The following is a 19,752-nucleotide window of genomic DNA, read 5'->3' on the forward strand; positions in this document are numbered from 1 at the left end:
GGTAGTTCAAGTTTAGAAGGTTCTAGAAACTTTAGGATAGTAGGCCTAGCTGAAGGAATCTATATCTTGTTCCAAGACTCTCTCTCTCTCTCTCTCTCTCTCTCTCTCTCTCTCTCTCTCTCTCTCTCTCTCTCTCTCTGTCCTGCAACATAATGTCACACACACACACACACACACACACACACACACACACACACACGCCCTTCCCACCATGTTGACTTAAATGCCCAAAGCCATGAACTTGAATAAGTCTCCCCCATACCGAGACACCTCTTCCCCTCTTCTTGGCACCGTCATGGTGACCACAGTCAGCAGAAGCTGTGCGGGGGTCACAGACTTCCACCCACCCCCGGGGGGGGGGGGGATGAGGTATCCCTCCCCTCCCAGCTCAATGGAGATATAGCACTAAAGACCAAACTTGTCACAACCATCAGTCGTCCCGAGGCCTCCCTAACGCCACTGGCGATGGGGAGCCATCAAAGCCACCCTTCCCCGTTCAGCCAGAGTGGTGTCACTGGACACTTGATGAGCGCCTCAAACTCTGCTTCTGCCCAAGAGCAGTAGTGGCCCTCCCTGGAGAGTCTACAGAGGCTGAGCTGCAAGGCTGAACCTGCACTCACCCCGAACAAATGAGGTGGCACCGTGTCAGAAAATGTAAGCAAGATGGAAATCTGCGTAGTACTCACAGTGTCCAAAATATAGATGAAAATCTCTCATCTTAGCAAGGACCAAGAAAGCTCAGCTTCACCGAGAAAAGACAGTCAGTTGAACCCAACAAAGCAGATCAATGGAGATGTTAGAATCAGCTGAAACGTTTTTCAAAGTAGCCCTCATAAAAAAATCCTTCAACAAGGGGTTAGGGATTTAGCTCAGTAGTAGAACACTTGCCTAGCAAGCACAAGGACCTGGATTCGGTCCTCAGCTCTGAGGGGAAAAAAAATCCTTCAACAAGACAGGCCTGCCTGGAGCCAATCAGCCCAGGCAGGTGAAAGACACCCACAGGCGCCAGGCAGGTAGGTGGGTGCCATTATAGTGAGCAAATATATGGTGGAGAAATGGGAGAGAACGGGAAGCAGAATAGTTGATGTGCTGTGGAAACAGGCAGAGCTGAAGAGGCAAAGACTGTGAGGAATAGGCTGACATGGGTGGCCTGCTTGTCACCGGGCCAGGGTGACATCTAGGTCCAGGCTCCTCCCAAGGGACATGTCTGAGTCTGTGGCCCTACCAAAGCCAGGGTCTATGTTGATGTTCATGGCTCCTGTTACCATCAAAGGCCATACTGATGCCAGGGATCTGAGCGAACACCTGGGGCCATGTTGGTGTCTGAGGGCCACACTGCCTCTGGGGCCATGCCGATCTGAGTGGCCTGCACTGACACCCAGGGCCATGGTATCATCCTGAGATGCTGCCAAGAGCCGTGTCTGGGTCCTGGCCCTACAGTATCCAGGGTCAGAGTTAATGTCTGTGGCTCCTGTTACCACTGAGGGCCATGCTGATGCCCGGGGTCTGGTCAGCCACCTGAGACCATGTTGGTGTCTGAGGGACATGCTGCTGCTGGGGCCATACTGATCTGTGTGGCCTGTGCTGCCACCCAGAGCCATGGTGACATCTAGCCCAAAATACTGCCTAGGGCCATGTCTGAGTCCATGGTTCTGCGGCATCTGGGTCTGCGCTGTTGTCTATGGCCTGTATTGTCCCGGGGGGGGGGGGGCGACACATAGGAACCTTGCATGTTGAAATCTGAGGGCTGTGCTGAGCTGGCCCTGCCCTTCATTGGCCCTGGGATAGTTGACCCTGACTCTTGCTAGATACTGCAGCAGGAGAGCTGGCGCCACCCCTCAGGGGAGAGCTGCTCACCCCCACCCCCGACTGTTGCACTAGGAAGAGATGGCCCCACCCCTCACCACTGGCATGGGAGAAATGACCATGATGGCATGAGCATAGGAGAGCTGGCTCTGCCCCACACCTGAGGGGGTGGTTCCATCATCCCGGACTGACCAGCGCAGCGACCACCTAGGTCCACATCCTGGGCCTTGGGTTGGCCCACCCTACCATCTACCTATAACACCTATGATCTGCTAGAGCACATGAAGAGACTGGTCCTGTGGAATGACAGCCGCAGAATCTCCATGACTTAGGCAACAGCAGGATATCTGAGAGGAGTTCCAGTCTAGTCATGATGGTGTGCCAGAGGCCAGAAGCCTTACACCAGACTCACTGAAATGAACATTTGCGGATGGGGCTGATTGGACGAAAGGGTATACTGTGTGACACACCCGAGCTCCCAAAGCCACTAGACAAATGAAGAGGTGTTAGAGAGATGGGAAAGGTGGAGGGATGAGGTGGGGTTTGTTTTGTTTTGTTTTTCATTTTGGGGGGAAGGAGTTCTTTGAGGGGGACACTACAGGGGTGAAGAGAGGATATGGAGGGACTGGGAGGTAAGTGGGATTTGGGTGCATGATGTAAAATTCCCAAAGAATCAATAAAGAATTATATCATAAAAAAAACACACCTGAGACAGATGGAAAAAGCAAAAACAAAAAACAACTGAGAGTCTCAGAAAGAAATAGGAAAATCTTTAGAACATCTTTTCTTGATCCTTTGACAATTTTATACACGTACACACTGTATCTTGATGGTATGCATCCCAGCTGCCCCCCACTCTACACACACACACACACACACACACACACACAGAGAGAGAGAGAGAGAGAGAGAGAGAGAGAGAGAGAGAGAGAGAGAGAGAGAGAGTGTGTGTGTTTCTTCCCCACATCCACATCCTCATCTTCTTTGCTTTTTGTTTTTTTAACAGACTGAGTCCAGTTAGTGCTGCCTGGGGGAACTGATTGCTCTTGTTGGCTTGTCCTTGTGAGGGTCTTGTGTGCAGGTCATCACACCTGCAGTGAGTTTGTGAGTGCAATGGCCAAGTCGTGACCAAAAGGCAGCAGCACTTCACAGAGACAAAATAATTTTTAAATATCCAAATAAAAAATGTTAGAATTAAAAATACAGTAGTCAAATTTAAGTCTCTCTCTCTGTCTCTGTCTCTGTCTTTCTCTCTCTCTCGCTCACACACACACACTATGAACTTGATAGCAAAATGGACATAGAAGTGAAATAATCAGTGAATTTGAACATGCAAAGTAATAGAGATGGCCCAATCTGAGCAAGAGAGAAACTCACTTCAAAAAACAAGCTCGGGGTTGGAGAGATGGCTCAAAGTTAAGAGCACTAGATGCTCTTCCAGAGGACCAAGTTCAATTCTCAACACCCACAACTATCTATAATTTCAGTCCTACAAGAGCTGATGCCCTCTTCTGGCCTCCTTGAGCACCAGGCATCCACGTGGTGCACAGACACATGCAGGCAAAACATCCAAACACATAAACACTTTTAAAGCATCGTGGATATGTAGAACTCTAACAGATCTAACATTTATGCCTTCACAGAACCAGCAAAGGAGAAAGACAGTGACCAAACTAAAAAATTGACTGGCAATTTCCCCATTTTGGTCAAAGATATAAAACCTATAGTTTCAAAAGCTAGGATAAGCTTAAGGAAATCCACACTAAGACACACCACAAATCAAAGCTCAGTAAACTAGAGACAATGGAGAAGATGCTGGGCTCTAAGTGTGTAGAGTACTCTACTATCATACTCCAGGTCCTGGTTTTGATCCCTAGCACTGCACAAATGGAGGGAGTGAATGAGGGAGGGAGGGAGTGAATGAGGGAGGGAGGGAGGGGGGACAGAGGGAGGGAGGGGGGACAGAGGGAGGGAGGGGGGACAGAGGGAGGGAGGGAGGACACTGAAAGCAGAAGGATTAAATAACTCAGAGAAGAGAGTCCAAATGACCATGGTTTCTTAGGAACCACAGAGCCCAGACGAACGTGGTACAGCATTTTCAAATGCTGGGGTAGGGGGAGAGACAGCCTGTCAACTCTAAATTCCATGTCTGGTGAAATTATCCTTCAGGAATCAAGGGAAGAGTCAAGATATTATCAGACTGGGATTGGGGTATAGCTCACTGGCAGAGTACTTGCCTAGTATGCACAAGGCCCTGGCTTCAATCTTCAGTATTACTTTTTAAAAAGACATTATCAGGCAAAAGGAAAATAGGAGCATGAGAAGATCACTCTTTGACTAATAAGGAGACAAAGCCATCTTGTGATATCAGGAAGAAAGAGCCTAAAAGTAGAAATATAGATCTGCATTATGGGCATCTTTTCCTCTGAGTTTTCTAAGTTATAGTTGGTAACTAAAGCAAAAAGGATAACATTGTCTCAATATATGCAGAGGAAATATTAGGATAATTGTAATCTTCAATTAGGAAGAAAAGAGACTTCAAAGGAAGTAGCTTCGACATCTCACTCATGCTGGTAAGATGGCAACAACAGCAGACAATAAGTTATGCATAGACAAAGTAATACCTAGAAAAGTCATTCTAAAGGTGTACAAAGAGATGTACTCAAATACACTGTAGATACCAAAACATAATTTTAGAAAATGCTCCAATAACCCACAAGAAGGCAAAAGGGAGAAATGGGAATTAAATATAGAGAATAAACAGAAAGCAAAAAATTTAAATGGCAGGTGAACCCAACCAAATCGATTACATTAAATGTAAATGGTCTAAATACATTCACTAAAAGACAGGGATTTGCAGAGTGGGTTATAAATAGAAATGATCTAACTATATACTGTGTACAAGAAATTCACTTTAACTATAACAATGAGAAAGGGTATGTGGCTCCACGGTAGAGTCCTGACCTAGCGTCCCAGCCTTGAGTTTAATCCCTAGCACTGTAAAATAAAATACAGATCAATATAGTGATTAATGATAAAGGCATGATGAGAGAAAACATTAAGGAAAATATATGGCTATAGTTATCAAAAGGAAGTAGGGGTGCCTGTGTTAAAGTAATACAGGGGGGGTTTGGGGGGGTGGGTCGGGGCGGATACCAAAGGAAGTAGGGATGCCTATGTTAAAGTAATACAGGGGGGGTTTTGGGGGGGTGGGTTGGGGCGGATACCAAAGTAAGTAGGGATGCCTATGTTAAAGTAATACAGGGGGGTTTTGGGGGGGTGGGTCGGGGCGGATACCAAACTGAAAATAATCAAAATGTTTTCTGATAGGCAGGTGGTTAAGTAAATTATATGTCCACCCTATGGAATACTATTCAACAATAAAATGGAACCAAATATTTATCCAAGAAAAAACTCTGAAATACCATTACATCCATCCGTTTTTAAATCTTTTTCTGCTATCAAGTCATTTTTGGACCTCCTTCAACTTTCTCTCTCCCTCCCTCCCTCCTCTCCCTCCCTCCCCCTCTCCCTCTCTCCTCTCTCCTCTCTCCTCTCTCCTTCCTCCCTTTTTGGGGGAGTGCTGTGCCTAGAATCAAAGGCCATGGGGAGGAGGGGGAAGAAGGGGAGAAGGGGGAGGGGGAGGAGGGGGAGGGGAGGAGGTAGGGCCTTGTGCCCTCTGTTACCACAGGAGTCTTCAGGAAGGAACTACATCAGGTTCCACTGTCAAGGCCACCTAACAGTGGAGGAGAAACTGGAGTCTTGGGGTAACAATGGGAGTGCTCCCTTCTAAACTGGGCATATCCGCCAATCTTCCTGCTCAATCCCCAGCTCTGAGCAGGAGAAACACCATGAAATGAAAGACAGGGGTGATTGTCTTGAGAACTTTGGGTCCTCACTTTATCACACTGGGGATGTCATTAGCACTTACAAGTACTCATCTTATGCTGGGAGCAGGGAACAAACACACCCTTTCAATGGTATTTTGTACTTTTACAACAGCCCTTGTTTTAAGGACTTGCTTTTAATCATATATACATGTGTGTCTGTGTATGGGTATGTTCGTGTGACTGCAGATTTCCCTGGAGTCCTGTAGTGGTCATCTGATGCTCCAGATCTAGAATCACAGGTGGTTGTGAGCCACCTGATGTGAGAGCCGTCTGCTAGAGGTGCACACTCTTAACCTGGGCACTGAACTGTTTCTCCAGCCCCACATTGACCCATTTTTCTGATGAGGATGTGGAGACTCAGAAAGATTAAGTGTGATCCAGCTGATAAATGGCAGAACCTGGATGTCTTCCCCTCCCTCTACCTCTCTCTTCCCCTTCTTGCTCCTCCTCTGCTGCTTCCTCCCTCCTCCCTCCTCCCTCCTCCCTCCTCCCTCCTCCCTCCTCTTCCACAGCCTTCCTACAGGGCAGGTAAACCCCCTATCCAAGAGTAGAGCCCCAAGAGCAACACTGCCCTGAGACCAGGATGGAAAGGAAGCGGGTCCACAGTGACTCTCCAGGACCAGGAGCCCAGGATCTGAGTCCTCATTCAGCCACTAACTCACTTTCTCTCTCTGATGTAAGAATGTCTTCTATGCTCCCTAAGGGCCTCCCACCACCAGTCCAGGGCACCTCTGCCTCTGCCCAGCCCTTCCTCCCACGCTCCTCTGCCACCCAATGCTAATTACAGCCCTGTGTTCACCTCCTGAGTGGTAGCCCCAGTGCTGCCCATAGCCTGTGTGAGTTTGGCTTGGACTGCTAGGGCTCCCAGCAACCCCAGGTACTCCTTCCAGACCTGTGCTAAGCAACACACACCCCCTGCCCCAAACCCCACACACAAATGGATGCCACCGTTTCAGCATCCGTAGTACCCCAGCCTCTTCCTCAGAGAGGCCCAAAGGAGAAGCTTCCACCTGTCAGAGCCAACTGCTGCAGGGGTTGGCCAGAGACAAGGTTTAAAAATACGAGTGCCTCTGGACCCTCCCTGCCAGCTGCCCACTCAGCCCACAGGCTGCGCTGCCCACTCCACAGATGCTTTCGGGCCACTGTGGGCGGCGCAGAGGGAACACAGTGGGGGGTGAGTCCAGAGCGGGTCCGGGGGTGGCTAGTGAGGGGGATGGACACTCCTAGAGCTCAGACCACAGAACAGTGTGTTTAGGCCATCTGGCCATCCCCACTTCTGTCCCTAGAGAGAACCAGGCAGAGTTTGCTCTTACTCTGTCATGGGCCCTAGAGCCTGACAAACCGGAAATGACACAGTGGCATGGCCATGAACTAGCTGTGTGACTCTGGGTAGGCCACTTGCCCTCTCTGAACCATCAGATCCTATCTGTAAAATAGGGCTGGTGACAGTACAGATTTCATAGGGTTTTCCTGAGGGTCGGATGGTACTTGCAGCACTCGGCTGGAGGAAGGGCTCAGCCAATGGTAGTGATTGTTGTCATGAATGTTAAGATGGGTGTGGCATCAGATGTAATCAGAGGTGAGGGGATGAGATACCCCATCCTCTTTCTCGCCAATCTCCAGAATCCCAAAGTCCAGGCACCCCAGTTTCAGGGAATCTGACATTGGATTCCTTTCTGGGTAAGTGGGCCCAGAGAGGACAATGCCCAGAGAGGAAGCCGGAACCTATTGATGTGAGCCTCCTCTCCAAGATAAAAGCGCTGTACCCCTGGAGCTGGGAGGGGTGCTGGAGAGCTCCAGGTCACCCAACAGAGGCCCAGAAACGAAGTCATGAAGAACAAGGAAGGCCCCAACTAGGGCCCTGACCAGGCTACCCCAAGGCTATACCAAGCAACCTATGCTTCCTACTCACACCAGGCCCAGCCCCAGTTAGTTCTAGGCCTGGGTGGATAGCTGAGCAGCCCGGGTGTGGGAGCCAGGCACTCTGCTGGGCTTCAGCTGGATGCTGAGGACCACTGTTCCCAGCCCCACCAGGGCCCATTCCACCCTTATGTAACCTGCTGCTCGTTACGTAACCCGCGGCTGCTGCCTGCTGAAGTGCAGTTTCAGAAGCAGAGCAGGGCTGGGGAGAGGCCTCAATAGGAAGCAGACTCATTCCCTAGCACTCAGAGTCTGCGGCCAGTTAAGGACCTGCCACAGCCTGAGGAAGAGAAGACTGGAGCCCGACAAGGAAGAGTGGGGATCTACCTCTTCAGCAGAGGGCAGGGACTCCAAAGTCCCGGGCTAGTGGAATGCCCCAATGGAGTCCCTGAAGTGTCACTCAAAGGCAGGGGAGGTGAGGAGATTGGAAGTCATGGAAGTCCAGGCTGAGTATGAACTGGACTAGCCTGCCCAGTAGCCAGGATGCTTCAGGCATGTCAACCGACTTCTGTAGTCTAAGTTTCCTCGTCTGGAGAATGGGACTAAAAAGCCCGAACTCATTGGTTGCTATGGAAATTAAACAAAATTCTTACTACCAAGTATCCAGTCCAAATAAGTGCTCAGACTCAACAGCATCCATTTGGCATATAGAAAAACTGAGGCCCAGGGAGGGGCCCACACTGATGGACTTTGCAGCTCCCCGAAACAGTACTTGAGAATGGATGCGAGCACTTCCATTTGACCAGCCCAGACCCCAGACCCCGAGCACACAGACTTGGGAAGTGGCAAGGCCAGGACTTGAACCTACATATCTGGCTCACAGTCTGAGCTCTTCAGAACCAATAGACTGAGATTGCAGTAAGAGGGAGTTAAGGTAGACAAGTGATGGGTAGGTGCGGGGAAGGCTTGTCACCATCCTCTAGAAACACAGACACCCTCTGCCTGGCTTCCTTTTAGCAATGGCTATGCTGAATGACCTGGAGGCAGTTAACATCTCTGGGCTCTCATCTCCCCCTCTGAACAGGGAGCCAACAATTACCAGAGCTGTTGTGAGGAAGCATTAAGATAACAAGATAGAAACTGCTTTTCAGCAAAGAACATGTCCCACTTGTCCCATGGCTGCCACAGATCATCACTTCCCCAGCCTCCAGCTCCCTCCGACTCAGCAGGAACCGGGCAAACAGACACCAGGGGCCCCTCAGCTCCTCTGGCAGTGTGAGGCTCCGGTTATGAAGGCAAAGCTCCCATCCATCGTTCTCACCAGTGCTGATGTCCGGGCTGCAGCTGCAGGCCCACATCACAGCCCCCACCCGATCTTCCATCAGCACAGCACATGTTTGGGAAAGCCCCTACTCTGTGGTTTGTGACCATCCTCACACTGGGTCTTCACAGCTAACCCCAGGCCACTAAGATCCATCTCCCCATTTTGCAGATGAGGAAGCTAAAGTCCAGAGAGGTTACATCACTAGCCTGGGGTTGCAAAGCTCTGTGAAGCAGAATTAGAACTCAAACTGTTTCTTCTACTCCATGGTCTTATGAACCTACTCCTCCATGAAATGGGCCTTGGGCCCTTCCTACAGAGACAGAGGTTGGTGCTCAAGGAGATAAAGGCAGAGCTGGTGAGATGGCTCAGCATGTAGAGGCGGCTGCCACCAAGCCTCAGGCTCTGAGTTCAAGCCTGGGACCCCACACGGTGAAAGTGGAGAAAGAACTCCCACAGTTGCCCTCTGATCTTTGTGTGAATGTCATGGCACATATACATATACAAAGAAAGAGAAAGAACCAGGGAACTCACTCTGTACACCAGGCTAGAGATCCGCCTTAAACTCAGAGATCCACCTTCCTCAGCCTCCAGAGTGCTGGGATGAAAGGACACCATACCCAGCTGATATTTTTTAAAAAGGCAAGACCTGGGCCAAGCTGCAAACCCAGGGCAGCCGTCCAGGGGTCATCACCCACCATCCAGAATCTTGCTAGACCCACAGGTGAGGGCTAAGACCTTCAGCCCTCAGGAGGAGCCAGTCTGTGACCATGAATCAACATGGAAAAGCTGCAGCCAGAGAAGGCAGGAGGCTGTTCAAATCAGAGCGCCCGGGGTGCCATAAGAATGGAACTAGTGTTGGGCTGGAGGGATAGCTCAGCCATTAAAGGCTAGGCTCACAACCAAAAATATGAGTTCGGTTCTCAGCACCTACGGCTGTCCCTCCAGCTATAAAAAAAAAAAAAAAAAAAAAAAAAAAAAAAAAAAAAAAAGAATGGAGCTAGTGCACATCCTCCAGACTCAGGCTCCCTGGGAGTACAAGAAGTGCCTGACGCTGCCTCTGCTTGGGAGACCCACCAAGACCCCTCCATTTCCAGTAACCATAAGTCTCCAAGTCTGGCTAATCACCTGGACAATCCTGAGGTCCTTCCTAAAACCTTAGATGCTTGGCCACACCCCTGGGAGAGTCTGATGTGGTAGATAGAGACAGGGAGGGGCTTAGAAACCTGTGTGCATTTTACCCTCTACAACCATCAAACAGACCCTGGACTTTATGAACAGCCCAGGCCAAGATTCCTAACCTAGTACAGTTGTCTCAAGTCCAGATCACATGGTCCACTGACCACCTTCACAGAGGCCACAGTGGCATGTAGGGGTGGTACCTTGGGTTTAGCCATCCTGGGGTGGGTCAGAGGTCAGGTCCAGGGAACTCTGATATGGCTCTAAGTCAGTCTGTGGAACTGGATGTTGAGTTAGGGGGAGATCTCTGAATGCCCCCACTCCCTAGTCTGATTCTACACTTGGCAGCTCCTATCCAGCACATACTGGGCATCAGGCACAGCTTCCAGGGCTGAGGTCACAGCCATGGCTTTGCCCTGTGCTGCTGCAATGTTCATGGGTAGACAGCCATAAAACAGTCACATCATGTGACCCCTCTGCGGCTCCAAGCAGCTGTCCCACCCATGAGCCCTCTACCTAGGACAGGAAGCTGGTTTCACAGAGAGGCCACTGAGGTTCCCAAAGCCATCTCACCAGGCTGTGTCCCCATCTAAGCAGGCATCACGCCATGCTTCCCAGCAAACCCTGGGTGTCTCTGCTGATTAGAACTTCCTTGTTGCCACGGCAACCCCCCTGGGGAGGCCTGCCCTACTTTGCATCCCTGGCATAGGGCAGTCAGCCTGAGCCCACCCATGAGACCAAGGAATGGGAAAGAGTCCACTCCCTGCAAGAACAGCCTCCCCTGCCCACCCCCAGAGAAAATGAAAAACTCCCTCATTCGGATGCTGGTCAACCTTGAGCAACGTCAGCAATACTCCAGGACAGAGCCAGCTCTGAGAGAAGGAGAAAGAGCTGGTCCACACCCTTGTAGGAGAAATGGACAAATAACTGAACTTGCCTGCCAGGACTCTCCCAGCATGAGCAGTGAGGAGAGAGGCTGAGCGGCAGGTGCCTCTCTCAGCCCTTTCCCAGAAGCCTCCAGGAGTCTTAGGAAGGTACCAGGATCTTCCCCACGCAGAGGTTCAGAGACATTGAGAAACTTGCCCACACACTGGGGAGATGATCTGTCAGTAAAGACTTACCTTGTAAGCTTGAGGACCCAAGTTCAAGCCCCAGAACTCACAAGAAAATGTGGGGTGTGGTGGCATGCAGTCATAATTCCGGTGGTGGGCAGGTGGGGACAGGCAAGGCCCTGGGGCCTTTGACCTAGCTGATGAGGTCCAAGCTAGTGTCTCAAAAAAAAAAAGCAAAGATAGAAGAGGGAGGGAATGAGAGGAGAGGGGAGGGGAGGGCAAGGGAGGGGAAGAGAAAGGGAAAGGGGGGGAGAAGGGAAGGGGGAGAGAAGAGGAGAAACTTGCCTAAGATGACCAGCTGAGAAGCTGGACACAAGGAGCTCTGAGCCACACTGTGGGGACTTGGTAAAGACGGACTGACTCCATCCAGTTGGTTCAAAAAAGTCCCTGGTGGAGGTATTTGTCCCAAAGGTGACAGGTCTCTATAGAGAGAAGGAGGCAGGCAGTGCAGGGACTCAGCTGGGACATGCCGTCTTGGTGGTCAGCGCTGGAGAGGCAGGTTCAGCGGCCACAGGGTATCAGCCTCAGAGAAAGCTAAAGCACTCCAGGTGGCCCCAGGGGGACAGCTTGGGGCAGGTGTACACATACTCAGCCACCTGCCTGTCCCATACTTGTGGGCAGATCTGTCATCCACATACATACCTGTGTGGAGGGAACGACCCAGGCTCAGGACTGGTTTAACCCTTGGAGTACTGACACTGTAAGGTATTTGTTTCCAGATATCCAAGGGCTTGGGAATGTGAACTGTGGAACCACTGCCTGAGTTCAAACCCCGGTGTTCCAACTGGTTTCTGAAACCTTGGATAAGCTATGGGACCTTGTCAGCTTCCTGTAACAGAATTCATGAGACAGTCCGTAAGAGAAAGGGCTTACACGGCAGTTTGAGGAGTTTCAGTCATGACATTCACGTTGGTTGCTTTGGGTCTGTGACAGCTGTACATCGTGGCAGGGGTCTACTGTGGGAGGAATTCTCCCCTTGTGATAGCCAGAAAATTAAGAGAGAGGAGACCCCTTCAAGGGCATGTCCCCAAAAGACCTCATTTCTTCTCACTGCCTCTTAAAAGTTCATAACCTCCAAACAGCCCCTTAGGCTTGTGATCAACCCATGAGCCTTTGGGAGACATTCAAGATCTAAATTATTAGCATTATGTAATCTCCCTAGGCCTTGTTTTGCACGTGTGTGTGTGTGTGTGTGTGTGTGTGTGTGTGTGTGTGTGTGTTCGTGTTCACGTATATGTGCAGATACATAGAAAGATACAAGTGCACACAGAGACCAGGGGCCAGCCTAGGCTGTATTCCCCAGACGCCATCCACCTTGTTTGTTAAAAGTCTTTTATTAGCCTGAAACTCCCAAAGTAGTCTAGGCTGGTTAGCCAGCAAACCCCCAGATCCACCAGTGTCTACCCTCGAGCACTGAGATTACAATTGCCATCATGCTACGCTTTTTTTTTTTTTTTATCATGGGCTCTGGGAAATTGAACTTGGGCTCTCGTGTTTGCAAAGCACTTTACCAACCAAGCTACCTCCCCAGCTCTCAAGTTTCCACACCCTTAAAAGAGGAAAATAACACAGTGCTGTGTATAGCACAGTATCTTGAGGGCTCTATGTATTGACCAAGGTTCACAGCTCTACTTGGCCTTTTCATGGCACCTGGACATGCCTGCATCAACACCTCCACACAGGCAGGATGTGCAGACCTATAATACTATGCATATAGCAAGTCTCCCCTCTCCTGCCATTGTATAGGTAAATCAACCTCCTGCAGGAGGCTCCAGTGAACACTATAGCTCTGGGGAGTAATGGGGTGATGCGACAAGGTATGGAAGTCCCCAGGAGCCACCCTCCAGGTGCTCATCTCCATGTGAGTATGGGCTTTTGCACGCAGGCACCAGGAGCAGACACTCATGGAAATATGGTTTGCAGATGACACACGGTACGTGTTTTCACTCTGACTGATGTGAAGAAAATAATCAAAGTTTTCTCCTTGTGCTTTAAAGAAATCTCAGTTCTGGAAAACAAAGACCAATTGGCAAGGAAATAGTGCTTAAAGCTTACAGCTCCTACCTCAGGCCCCCACGGAGCCACAAAGCCACCTTCAGGAAAAAGATGGAAGTCAGGAGCCACAGAAGGGGTGTCGGAAAGGCAAGGGCTTCCCTGTTCTTGCAGGAAAGAGACTGTCTCTGAGGGAGCCACTTGCCCTCAGAAAAACTTAAAAGCCCATGGGGTCCCAGCTGCCCTTACTTACTCACTGGGAAAATGAGTCTCCTCAGAGAAAAATAGCCCCTGCCCTGTCCTCACCAGCACCTGGGATCTTTCCTGGGAGTGGAGACTAGAAGGAGAGAGTATCTTGGAGTGTTGCCCTGAAGCAAGCCCTCCCCTACTCCAGAGGTGAGGGGAGAGGAACCAGGGAGGAGGAGGCACTGGAGTGCAAAAGAAGTGACCAGCCATTACTGTGGCCTGCTGTTACTCACAGACACAGCAAGAAAACAACTAGAGAGCAGCCCCCTCCTGCTGGAGCAGCCCCCTCCTGCTGGAGCAGCCCCTTCCTGCTGGAGCAGCTCCCCCTGCTGGAGCAGCCCCCTCCTGCTGGAGCAGCTCCCCCTGCTGGAGCAGCCTCTCCTGCTGGAGCAGCCCTCTCCTGCTGGAGCAGCCCCTTCCTGCTGGAGCAGCCCTCTCCTGCTGGAGCAGCCTCTCCTGCTGGAGCAGCCCCCTCCTGTTGGAGCAGCCCCCTCCTGCTGGAGCAGCCCCCTCCTGCTGGAGCAGCCTCTTCCTGCTGGAGCAGCCCCCTCCTGCTGGAGCAGCCTCTCCTGCTGGAGCAGCCTCTCCTGCTGGAGCAGCCCCCTCCTGCTGGAGCAGCCCCCTCCTGCTGGAGCAGCCCCCTCCTGCTGGAGCAGCCCTCTCCTGCTGGAGCAGCCCTCTCCTGCTGGAGCAGCTCCCCCTGCTGGAGCAGCCCTCTCCTGCTGGAGCAGCCCTCTCCTGCTGGAGCAGCCCTCTCCTGCTGGAGCAGCCCTCTCCTGCTGGAGCAGTCCCCTCCTGCTGGAGCAGCCCCACCTGCTTGGAGCAGCCCCTCCTGCTGGAGCAGCCCCCTCTGCTGGAGCAGCCCCCTCAGCTGGAGCAGCCCCTCCTGCTGGAGCAGCCCCCTCTGCTGGAGCAGCTCCCCCTGCTGGAGCAGCTCCCCCTGCTGGAGCAGCCCCACCTGCTTGGAGCAGCCCCTCCTGCTGGAGCAGCTCCCCCTGCTGGATCTGCCCCACCTGCTTGGAGCAGCCCCTGCTCACCTAGTATCAGCTTCCAGAGGCATAGTCCCGCACTGTGCACATTCACCTCTGCAGTTCAGCCAGGTGAGGTCCATGTTTCCCCCCTAAAGCCTGACACATCCCCACACCCTACCCCACCTAATTCTCCCTTGTCATGGCTATTGGCTTTATATCACAGCCACACCCAAACACAATATGCCACTTCAATATATAAAGGCCATTGAGCCAGGGGGTCGGGGGCCACGGAGACAACTCCATGGATAAAGTGCTTGCTGCTTAAGCTTGAGGACCAGGATTCAGATCAGCAGAACTCATGCGCGTGTCAGGTGGGTAAGGCAGCCTTCCAGCCATGACAGTGCTCAAAGGGTGAATGGAGACATGGTGAAGCAAGCTGGCTAGCAAGACGAGCTATATGGAAGAGCTCTGGATTCAACTAAGAGACCCTGCCTCAATATAAAAGGGGGACAGTGATGGAGAAAGACTCCTGTCATCAGCCTCAGGCCTCCATGTGCGTGCATGTGCAACCACTCACACGGGAATATAATTATACGCATACATACTGTGCACAGAGACACATGGGAGGAGGGAGAGAAAGAGGAAGGAGGTAGAAGAGGAGATAAGCAGGAGGAGGAGCCTTCTATCCAGTGCCTGAAGGCTCTCTGGCTTCCTTCTGACTGCCCCAAAGAGGCTCACCGGGCTGGAGGTGAGGCTTAGTGGTAGAGCACTTGCCTAGCATGTTTGAGGCCCTGGGTTTCATCCACAGAGCTAAACAAGTATTAAACTTTAAAGTAAAAGAAAATAAAGTAGTGCAGTGGTTTGAAAGAAAATGGCCCCCATGGGGGTGGCACTATTGGGAGGTGTGGCTCTATTGGAGTAGATGTGGTCTTGCTGGAGGAAGTGTGTCACTGGGGGGGCGGGCTTTGAGGTCTCATATATGCTCAAGCCACACCCAGAGTCTCAGACCACTTCCTGTTGCATCTGATCAAGATGTAGGATTCTCAGCTACCTAAAAATATGCTGTTCTTTGTGGAAAACACAGCATAACCTGGACTCCAAAAGCGCTAATTCCCTGAACATCATCCATGGTTTTCTCCTGTTCATCTCTCTTTTGAAACAAGGGGTTTCAAAACTAGGAGCCTATAGAAGAAGCAAGCTTGCATGGATGGATAGACCCATGGAAGGATGAATGGACAGATAGTAGATGTGTGTGTGTGTGTGTGTGTGTGTGTGTGTGTGTGTGTGTGTGTGTGTGTGTGTGTGTGTATGGATAGCACAGGGTAGGAGAGGTCAATGGAGGTCAGCAGGGGCTGTAGACAGAGGAGAGCTGAAGGGTACCTGCTTCGCCTGTGGGTCTCACCTCCCCACCTGTAACTCACAGGTGCCTCTCCATGGTTCTTTAGGCCTTTTTAACCTGTGGGTTTTGTGGGCAGAAGGGGGTTCTACCAAGTAGCCAGCAGCAGGACTGTGCCTTGTTGGTTTAAAAAATGCCCACATAGGAGAAAGCCACTTCTGAGCCTGCAGAACCTGGGTTGAGGCCCAGCTCTGCTGTTAATTGGAGATCCCTTCCTGTTCCTGGACACAAGTTTCCAGCATTTTAGGATTCTGAAAGCCTTGTCTGAAGGCCTGAATTGAGAGTGGAGAACAGCCCCGCCTCAGCCATCCCTAACCCCACTCACAGGAGCTGAAGTGACTTGGGTAAAGCACTCATTCTCCTGGAATTCACTTTCCTGGCAGATAAATGGGCCAAAGCAGATGCTGCAGCTGCATTTAAATGGAGTGCGGCAAAAAGGAGTTTATGAGATTGGAATATGCTTTGGGGCTGCCTTTGAATATTCATGTGCCCAGGGGAGAAAATTGGACAGCTAGATCTATGGGCCTCGGGGGAGGTTATTTAAGGTTAGGGGGAAGGGAGGCACAAAAAGAGAGCTGGCAGAAATCCCTGTTCTTCAGCCTCACAGGGGCAAACTGTGACTCTCCACCAGCTAAAATGTCACCGGCTCGGAGTAAATTCTGGTAGTTGATACACCTCCTAGTTACTGTTGCCATAGCAACTGCCTCCCTATCACCATGCATACCAGCAGATCACAGCCAACAAGCCCATGAGGTAAATGATGGGGAATCATCCCAGGATTCTAGCAGGCTTCCTGAGTTCTGAGCAATGCTCCTAGAATGCCAGAATGTAGCCCAGGCTTCCCAAGCATCCTTGAGAATTCTAAAACAGCCCAGAGTCCTGGGACAGGCCTGGGATTTTGAAATCTACCCTTAATCTCCAGAACATTTAACACAAAGTTCAAAGAATACCCTCCATTTCTGGCAGTCTCCTGCATACATTCTAGGTATGCACCCACCCCTAGCCTCTAAAATATGCCCCTAGCCCTTAAATCCTTACCCTCTTGAATGAATTCTTCCTGGAGATAGTATTTTTGACCTGCAAGGATGGTAGAGAACTCTGGCCTGTGCTGACGAAAGAGACCAGATGAGACCACCTGCAGAGCTACCCCAGAGACAACCACGTCTCCACACTGTAGAAATACAGACCAGCATAGGTATGCCCAACTATGCTAGCACACGCGGTCCGGATGCAGGCCCTGACACTCCCAGGGCATTCCATACTTAGCCACGCCTCTACATGGGGGCGGGGATTCCGTTGACACGGAGCCATCCCTGCTCTCTGCCAAGGCTCCTGAGTGACTGACTACTAATATGTTAATCCTGAGGTCTATGGGAAGTGGCCACCAATGATCTCATCAGCCCAGGCTGCTTGCAAGCAGGGGATGGGGTGGGAGGAGCAGCTGAGTCGCCTAGCTCACCCTCCAGCTGGGGGAGTGGGTTTTTCCTGTCTCAAACCCAGCTCTCCCTCACATCCCAGCCAGCAGTGACCTAGAACAATCCTGACCATTGACATCGTCCTATGCTGGGTCAGTAGCAGTTTAGAGACCATCTCTCCTCCTCCACCACACTAATGTCAGCTCCATCTTACTTCCTGCCTCTCCTGGGTCCCCTTCCACACTCCATCCCTACCATCTTGGCCCAAGCTGCCTCATCCACAACCTCCCAGCCCTTCCTGCTCAGCCCTACCTTCTCTGCTTCACTGCCCAGATGCCAGGGCCCATGACATCACTGCTGTGGTTGATATATTGTTGTACACCCCAATAAACTTATCTGGGGTCAGAGAACAGAACAGCCATAATATTAAACATAGAGGTTAGGCAGTGGTAGCACACGCCTTTAATCCTAGCATTTCAGAGGCAGAGATCTGCCTGGATCTCTGAGTTCAAAGCCACACTGGAAACAGCTAGGCATGGTGACTCATGCCTTTAATCTTAGGAAGTGATAGCAAGAAGCAGAAAGGTATTTAAGGTGTGAGGACAAGGATCTAAGCCCTGGTTAAGCTTTTAGGCATTTGAGCAGCACAGTTCAACTGAGATTTATTCTCGATGAGGACTGAGAGGCTTCCAGTCTAAGGAAACAGGATCAGCTGAGGAATTGGCAAGGTGAGGTGGCTGTGGCTTGTTCTGCTTCTCTGATCTTCCAGCATTCACCCCAATAACTGACACTGGGTTTGTTTTCATTAATAAGACCTTCTAACAATTCATGCTACACACTGCCCTGCATAAAGCATCAGGGCCCACTCCCAAATTAAACCCAGTCATCTCCCCTCAGCATCCAAAGCTCCTGAATAGCCATCCTTGTCTCTTTCCATGTTAGCTCCTCTGGCTTCAGCCAGCATGGTTGGCTCTATTAGCTCCTAGCTATCTGCAAAAGTCCCAAATGCCTCTCCTCTTCTTCTTCTACAAAAGCTCTAGACACCATCTTTAAATGTCCATGCCATCATAAGGACCATTTCCTTGAAGATGACAATGCCATGGACCACTGCTTTTTGAGATCCCTAAGCACCATCAAAATCTCAAGGAACCCTAGAACTGGTTCAGGTCCAAGTAGCTTTCAGACTGGGCTTTGGAATATCCTCATGGCAGGGATGGGGGCTTGAAGATGTAGCTGGACAGCCCTGAGTGATGCCCAGCCCTGGGTACACAGTCCTTCACATCTATGCCAACCCAAGAAGTCACACGAGGGTTTGTTTTGCATAGTCATTCATCTGTTGGAAGAAGCCACCCATTAGATATGCAGATATGCAGGGAGTCCCTTTCCCTGCACCCACTGCTGAAACAGATGAGCAAACAGCAGGATAAAACCTCTGTCTCCTCAGGAAACTTGCAAAACAAGAAACACCTCAGTGAACAAGACACTGCCAGTGAGCACAGCAAAAGATAACACAGACCAGGGCAGAGCACAGGGGTGGGGGTGAGAGTCTGGGGTTGGGGTACAGGATATTGGGGAGACTTTCCAAAAGAGTCTTCCTGAACCTTCCTAGGGTCTCGAACCCTTTGGGGGTTGAACAACTCATTCACAGGAGTCGCCTAAGATGATCAGAAAACATAAATATTTATATTACGATTCATAGCAGCAGCAAAATTACAGTTATGAAATAGCAATGAAAATAATTTTATGATTGGGGGTCACCACAACATAAGGAACCATATTAAAGGGTCAAATCACTGCTAAAGGATGACAGCACAGGTCATTCTAGGGAAAGGCTATGAGGAGCCATGCAGAGGCCCTGGGGCAGAAAAAAGTCTACTATCTTAAACCATAGAGTAGAGCCGGGCATATGGGAAGGTGCATCTATAATCCAAGCTCCTTGGGAGACTGAGGCAGGAGAATCACTCAAGCCTAGGAGTTCAAGACCAGCCTAGATTATATGATAAGGCCTCTCTCTGAATGAATGAATGAATGAATGAATGAATGAATGAATGGATGAATTTATTTTAAAAAGAGGAAAGTAGAGGAGCTATACAAAGTGAGTCTTTACAGCCAATCCTACTTGGGAAAACTGGACTTTGTTGCTAAAAAAAAAAAAAAAAAAAAAAAGATGAATGGAGATAGACAGATAATAGATGATTGGTGGATAATGATAATGAAGATAGATAGATAGATCGATAGATAGATAGATAGATAGATAGATAGATAGATAGATAGATAGACAGACAGATAGACAGACAGACAGGTAGAAAATCCATTGACCTACCCTATTCCTGCCACTTTACAGAACTGTGGCCCAGCATATCCTAGGGTCACCCAAGGTCTAAGACTGGTAGCAGAGCTGGGACCAGGACCCAGGTTCCAGGATGCCACCTGGCTCCATGCTTCACCTATGTGCAGGTCCCCACTACCAGCCTGCCTGGCCTCTGCGTCTGCCATGTGGCCTCCAGCTGCTGCTGGCAGCACACCAGCCCTGCCCAGTCCTGCACACAGGTGAGAGCGCGATC

Source organism: Peromyscus californicus, unplaced genomic scaffold (assembly GCF_007827085.1).
Source record: "Peromyscus californicus insignis strain IS unplaced genomic scaffold, ASM782708v3 Scaffold_5__1_contigs__length_169319896, whole genome shotgun sequence".
NCBI lineage: Eukaryota > Metazoa > Chordata > Mammalia > Rodentia > Cricetidae > Peromyscus > Peromyscus californicus.